This window comes from Dermacentor variabilis, chromosome 7, assembly GCF_050947875.1.
Source record: "Dermacentor variabilis isolate Ectoservices chromosome 7, ASM5094787v1, whole genome shotgun sequence".
In the NCBI taxonomy this organism is placed as follows: Eukaryota; Metazoa; Arthropoda; class Arachnida; order Ixodida; family Ixodidae; genus Dermacentor; species Dermacentor variabilis.
Genome location: NC_134574.1, coordinates 15,747,249 through 15,754,981, shown reverse-complemented (window position 1 = coordinate 15,754,981; position 7,733 = coordinate 15,747,249).

Below are 7,733 nucleotides of genomic sequence, written 5' to 3'. Positions count from 1 at the left end.
CTTAAAAGACTTCGTGCTGTCGCGAGTACTGCGAGGAGCAAGCAGCAGTTCGGCAACATGTGTTTTAATATGCACAAAAGCAAGTTGCTACTGAACACGAACTATGTATTCATAACGTACGTCTACGTGCCGCAAATGCACCATATGCGCTGTCAAAAGCAGGAATCACTGGCCTGCAAGGCGTTCATTTACAGATTCTGACACGCCTCGGTTTCGGCGTGCGATGGCACGTTAGCATGATTCCTCCAAAAGAGCAATATTTCCCGCGGATATTCCTATTGCCATTGTCGTCGCACAGTACACTGCGTACAGCGTTGCGTGCGCGTTATTTCCCCAACTTTAGTTCCCCCTGTCCCACCTGGCGACATCAACATCCGGGAGAACACGGTGCAGATAACGAAGTGCAACAAAACACGGAGACCAACGCAAACATGCCCGCACGGCGCCTTTGCCACGGTACGAAACCTGCGGAGCAACACGTGTGAGCGCACAGAACCGAAACAAAGCCGCCATTGTGGCCCGAAAGGCGTGGCCGCTACGGCAAAGAAATAAAAAATGAGCAAAAAAGAGGAGAACCTACAACGTCATTTCCTCCACACTTATATCCTAGCGCGCGGAGGGGGTATGCCCTCTCCTCAGTTTCCTTCCTCCATGGTTAGGTCAAATGTAGGTGGCTTTGGCTAGGTTCATAGAGTATCCTTTAGGTTCACCCAAATGGACGCTAAATAATGATTTGGCTTGGCTCCGTATATTATTTTTAAATAGGTGTCGCTAAAGTGATGGACGCGAGGAGATCGAGTGACGAGAGCTCCATGCTGCCCGTGCGGACTTCGGCCGTACCCCTGGCTGCTCGTGTTTTTCGCTAGCTTTGCAGAAGGTAATGTGGTTTGTCTGCATGTCGTCGCCGGTTTTTCCAGTTTGAAGTAGACAAAAATAAGTAAAACTCTCGCTTGGGCTAGTTGGTTCATGGTAAACTGATCAACGAGACAAGTTCCTCGAGAAGAGATAGGAGACAACATGAAGTCATAGGTGAAGTTTTCTGTAAGTGTGTCGTTTAAATAGATTGTGGTTTGGCCCTTGTGCTATGTGCGTCAGTGAAATTTGCCTGTGCCCGTGTTCATGTTGCCTAGCAGTCTTTTAGAAGGTGATTATGTGGTTTCTGCGCGGGCCGTTGCCGCTTTTGTTACTTTCTACGGGATCGCTGTGTCGTTCACTGTACGTATTCGGTAAAGAAACATAGCGTCTGTAAACGATTCTGTGCTTTCAGTTTGCCCAAGATTATTATTTAGACAGTAAAAAACTTCTCTCGTTTCGAAAATACTTACAGAAATATCTGGGAGAGCTCGCGCGTGGTGTTTTCAGTGAGCGCTGACAGCAAAACCTACGAGGAGCGCGCCACGTGATCCCTCATACTACGCCAGCGAGGCGCTTCCGATAGATGGCGACTCCGTAACTCCTCGTCGAAAATATTTCTATGGGCCCAGCCATAGAGTTACTATACTGACTCTAGAGGACAAGCTACCCATAGGGCCCATGCATTGAAATTGGGAACCGCAAGAGCGCCGCCATGTTGCTACGCGCCGAGGTTGCCAGCTCCTGAGACGGTTGCTAGACTTGGTGACACTATTCAGTTTTAATCCGGCAACCGTAGCAGCGTAGCAGCATGGCGTCTCGCTTGTAGTGGCGTGATGTGTGCGTGCAGCCGTGTGTTTGGGCTTTATAAGTTGGTTCTTTATTCTATGTTGCGGGATAGTGTGTGTGTGGTCCATGTTGGCCGTACAGGTGGCAGTTATGCAACCGAGGGATGATCCTGTTGAAGTTTCCGGCGGTATGCGGTTTTCAGCGGTCACGCCTGTTGCAGGAGTGTCACTCGAGGAGGTTACGAGCTCGAAGCTGTGGTCAGATTCCTCGTTGGCGTTCCGCAATTCTCTTCGTATGGGCGCGGTATGTTGCAAAAGCCGCTTTCGCGATCTATCGTCGCGACGATAGATCGGGGTTTTTTTTATTATTGTAAGTACTGATCCGGCTGTAGGGCAGATGTAACCGACAAATGGAAGTCTCAGGAGAGCACCTGAGATTATAATAAAGCAGGCGGCGCAGGAACTCCAGGGCACCCAAGGGATAGTGGTGGGATCAAAGCACGAAGCATAACAGTACGTAGGTTGGGGCCGCCGAGGCAGGTGTGTGCCAGGGAGTGTTCGCACGGACAGCTTCGCTGGCAAGCGCAGCGGTGCCTCGCAAAGTCGAGATACCTTAAAGTCACCTGCGCCCATGATCTTTCTTTTGCCTCGGTGCAGTGAGCACGATTAACGAGAATAATATGGAGGGCATCTGGTGCAGTCGCAAATGTGTCATGGCAAATGTAGCTCGCGTCGCCTGGCGTGTGTAGTAATATCAGAGTTGGTTGTATGAACTTTATGCATAATACGCTTTGTTACGGTACCTTAACGGAATGGGTCTAGAGGACGGTGTTGGTACATTTTTTCGCACCGCCCTAATCCTATACCCTCCACTACAAACACACACACATACCCCCTTTTTTTTATGTATACATACAATTCCTTGCCATGACGGATCATAGCCTCCTTTATTTTTGAAAAATAGAGGAGGCTATGGACGGATTGACCAGTTCACGTTGTCAACTTGTCAGTAACTGTCATAGGAATCACTGTAATAAACACAATTCCACGATCGGACTGTTTACTTTCATTTTTTGTTGTAACACTAAGGACTACATAGAACTTTATTTTGTATATGTGAGAGAAGTATGCGGATATCACGAGCTTAAGCCAATGTGCGATACACAGACAAACCAGCTGCTACAACATGAACTGCATTGAGGGCCACACAACGCATACGTAATTAAAGGTGCGAAATATAGGGGGAAGCTTCAAAATACGCTCTGTAGCACTGCAAAGTATAACATATATTGTATGTGTACAATAAATGTTCAAAAAAGCAATGCATCAATGTCCCATTTGCCTTCAAGTTTATTATCAAGTTCAAGTTTACTGAAGTTTACTATGACCCACGAAACACAGAACCTCTTAAAAACTTCTTGAAACGACTACAAACGGCTATAGACGTCTTGGTCTATGATAAGACTGAAAATAGAATTTATTCTAAACATAATTGCAGCACTTGGAATATGCTAGTATATATTCTACCTGTGGCAAAACCCACTACTGGTGTCACTAGAGTCTATTTTGGTAAACACATTCAGAATGTCTAACTCAAGAACTTTTCTAGATCTTTTTGTCTAAAAGTGCATAAAATGCCAAACGACGTGTTAAAAGTGCGGTTACCGTCGGCCTTTGGCGTTAGCGAATAAAAAACGGCGCAGACAAATCGAACTCGTTGGAAGCAACATAAGTTAATTGGCTTTGATGTTAAATAATTTCACACCAGAACTTCAACAATCAAGGGCGTGTTATTGTTTTCCATACGGGGCGCGCACACGATGCCTGGAAACCATCAGCAGCAGGAGCGAAACGCCGGCGTTGCAAAGCGGTGTCACAGAGCCACCGCGCTGCGATCACTTCGGCGGCACAATTCAAATTTGTCAGACATCTCATTCCGTGCTGGAAACACTGGCTGGCAGGAAGTTTGAAAAAACGGTCGCTGCCGCCCGTAATGTCTCGTACGTGGGTTCGTTATGCCAGTTGTGCGTCATTCTAAGCCGTTCTGTACATTTATACTGGATATTAAGTGGAGTCATTTAGCTGTGCTGATGCTTTTTGCGTGTGTTTTGCATTAGTGCTTCGTGACATCGGCTGTATTGCCTGTTTTCGCCGACGGCTTACTACCACAATGGCGGGATCTGCGTTCGCGGCCTTCGTGTCTCGGTGTGTCTTTGTACGTCGCACGTTCGGATAACACTTTTTCCGGTGAGTGAAATACATTGCACTTCATTTTTCGTCAACAATGTGAATATTTTTAGGTGTTACGCACGACAGTTCTTGATAGATGGGCTCTCCTGCTCTGCGAGTTTTCGTCTTTACTTTTATATGAGGGTTCTGCTTGTGTTCAGCAGTCCAGCACTACCACGCTCCATGACTTCCGCAACGCCAGTCAGAACTTTGCCCTGCTTCTTAGTCTGTGGTTAACATAGCACGAACCAACCGAAGGAGTGCATTCGAAGACGACGCGCTGGCTGTAATGCTGAACCGGACTGAACTCGCCCTATTTTGTGTCCTTTTGTTCTTGCGTGTGCGCGCGTGTGTGTCAGTGACTATGCAGTTTGTAGCGTTCCCACTTTATAGCAAAACAAAATTATAACTGCAATGTTTACTTTCCAAATTAAATCGTCTGCTGATGTACAAATTTCACTTGTTTTGTTCTAAATAAGCAGCAAAACCTTTAACCTAGTAGGTGCTTCATCTCGGAGTGAAATCACGACAGCTTGGCATTTATTAATGAATGACTGTGACTGGGGATCACCTTATTTGTAATTGCAAATCTGCCTTTCAACTGACTTGATGCTCTCTTTTGTCCCTTTCACTCTATAGACGGCTGGACATCCTTCTTGTAGCTTGGCGCTAGCTGGATGACGGGACCTCATCGTAATCAGTGTAAGCCAATGTACTGTACCCTCTCTGGCCTTCCCAGTGCTTTTTATATGGGTTAAGGCCAGGGAGCGCTTCGTGGTAAAATAGCTAGTTGGTGTCTCAAAACGGGCATTTTTTGCGCTGGTTCTTTATAAGCTGCCACTATTATAACCAATTTCTCAGTGCCAGTGTACATACACAGTTCTACTATTAGTTTCCCCCAAAGCCTTACAAAATTTAACTCTAGGTAGTGCTACGTAAGAACTCGCAAATTAACTCTGTTGTGTCATACAGATATTTCATACATGAGTGAAAATTTGCTACAACAGTGTACATTACACCTTGTTTCCCTAATACACAGATGTATTCAAGCCAGCATTTGATTAGTTTGGTATTCTAAATGTTTTCTGTGTGATTTAGTTTTTTTACAGGAATTTACTGTACAGCATCAGCAAGCAGTCTAATTTAAGATTTGTGTGCTGTAAAAGGTGTGGTTTGCCGCTAGAATTGATAAAACATGGGCCGAGGCTTCCATACAAGGACAAACTTTAATTTCGCTCTACCACCGTCAGCAGTTGGCTGGCGCTTGCAAAATGAAGCACATCAGGTAGCTTGTGTCAGACTGTTTTTTAACCTTATTGTGAGGAGATCACGAAGTGATGTGTGGAGGCGCCTGTGTCTGAGATATAGATTATGCTGCAACAGATGTGCGTGTAGAACAGGCATGATGCTGAGGGTTCCAGCAGTTTGCAGAGGTGCTTTTAAAATGTTCTCATAACTGTTTTTTTAATTGTGCCGTTTTTTGTCACCTGTTTCAATAATATAATTGGAGGTGTCAGAATTTAGCAATTTATTTGCCCTGGCCCATTAGCCTGCCACATTTGACTTTTCACTAGGTGGGCAATTATTCAGCATGGACCATTATTTGAATACACCTTTTTGTGTGCAGTGGCTTCTCAATTGCGGGTCAACGTAGATGCTCATAATTACCTGATGCTATAGATGCACTGATGAATTTGCTACCTATACGAATCACTTTGCACTTTCTCGCGCAAACAGCATGTTAACACTTCCAAGACAGTGGACAATTTTATCGTTTGATCACATCATGAGATACTTTCAATATTGTATGACGCATCATTTGTGTGAGGTGTTGCCCTAAACCAATTAGGGTCACATGAAAATATATCAACAAAAGTGATTGATCCAGCTAGGAGTGTTGCTTTGGAACACTACTTTATCACCAGTCCTTTGCATGCTACCTGCTTACTCTGTACTGCGTCAGGTTTAAGTTTGAAAGAAAGGCAGTGCGAAATGCCAAACTTGCTTTTAGTTAACAATATAAAACGCTGTCTAACTTTTTTAATTAAGCTAGTACATCCCTTACCTGCAGAGTGAATTACTATTTTAAACTGATTATATCTTGCAGGAAGCTTCTCAGACTTGATAATGGGAGGAACGTGGTGAAGGACACATTACACAACTGGTATCGCAGGCGTAAGTCCAGGCCCGTGTCACCTAGGAAACGTGAAAGAGCACGCATTGTCTCTGTCGTCTGCCAACTCTGTGGCCATGCGCCTAGCAAGAGGTTCTCCGACAGTGGTCCATTGTGTAAATGTCTCAAGGTATCTGCCATTGTCAGTCTTTCACGCGCATACTCAGGGCACACCACGAGCACATGTTCTATAGCCTCTACAGTGCCACACACTGAACAGTCCGGGGAGTCTGTCCGTCCAATAATGTGCAAATATTTGCGCGTGAAGGCGACGCCTAATCGTGACCCTTTTTCTTCCCCTCTTCCCCTTCACTTACGTAGAATAGCAGGCCAGATGCTCCATTATCCGGCTGACCTCTCTACATTTTCCAGTCATTAAAATAGTTCTTCTTTTCTTCTCAGACTTGTTTGACAGGTTGATAAGTGGCTTTTTAGCCACAAAATACCATATATTAATTTAAAGGCTGACTTTGACTCTGCTATGCAATTTAATGACTATATGCCAGGAAATACTTAAGCGTACATACCTTAAGCGTACATGCATACATGCCTTAAGATACCCGTAATTTAAGGGAAAGGAGTGCTTATATTTATTTTTAATGTGAGGCAAACTTCTTACTTAGCACATATTGCCAATTGAAGTTCCAATTTCAATATTCCCATTTCCTCCCTCGCATTTTCTCCCCCTCTTCTGTGCAGGTATTGCTTGCCTATGTCTACAAGAACCGTCACGCGTGGCCTGTGACAGCAAGCTTTTGTGGGCAGCAAGTGCTCTCCTACGAAGGCTGGCCTGCTGTGGCAGCGGCGGCAATCATCTTCAAGATTTATCCATGATCACCTTTGCTGCTATTTGTCACTCTTGTTAATTACACTTTCTGCATCTTTTCTCATTTATTAGGTAATAAAGTATGAGTATGTGACGTGGTGTGAAGTTGATGTCTTGCTGCATTTTCGCTTGCAGTCATCTGTTATGCATGAAAAGCTCATCGTACAGTTTATGAAAAAAATAACAGCACATTGTGATTTATCTTGCAGTTCTGGTAATGTGCAACGTACAAGGAATTCACTAATGGACGATATGCCGAAGAACTGGCCATTATTTCTGCGTGATGCTGTGCAAGCATGTGGCATTACCTTACAAAAGGCATCCACAAAGTAAGTTACAATTTACTTTTAAATGAAGCATGGACATCAGAAAAAATATATTTATATTGCTAGTTAGAGTGGTTCGCAGAGTGTTTTTCCAGATGTGTACTATCCTTTATTTCTTAACTCATTGCAGCACAGCGTTCTGTTTCGTATACTGGTATCAGCCTATTGCGCCTCCTCCACCTGAAAACGATGTAATTTTTGCCTGAACTGCAACATCACTCACAAAATTTTTCTTTGCTAGAAACTATTTCAATATGGTGGAGACCCAGCAGGGCGAAGTTTTGTCAATAATGACGTGTTTCATGCAGAGATGTTCTTGTTTAGGTCAATGGGCGAACATTGGAATGATATCAGCATACAATACAGAACTTCTTTTATTTGCAAAATAATTCTGACAGGCGGCATGCAATTGATTGGTCTAATTAAAAAGCACTAATTGACCAATGAGGCTGTACTACACTATTCCCATGGTTCACATCTGGAAAAACTACCTGTGCATCACTCTATCCGACAATATACATGTTTTTCTGATGCCCATG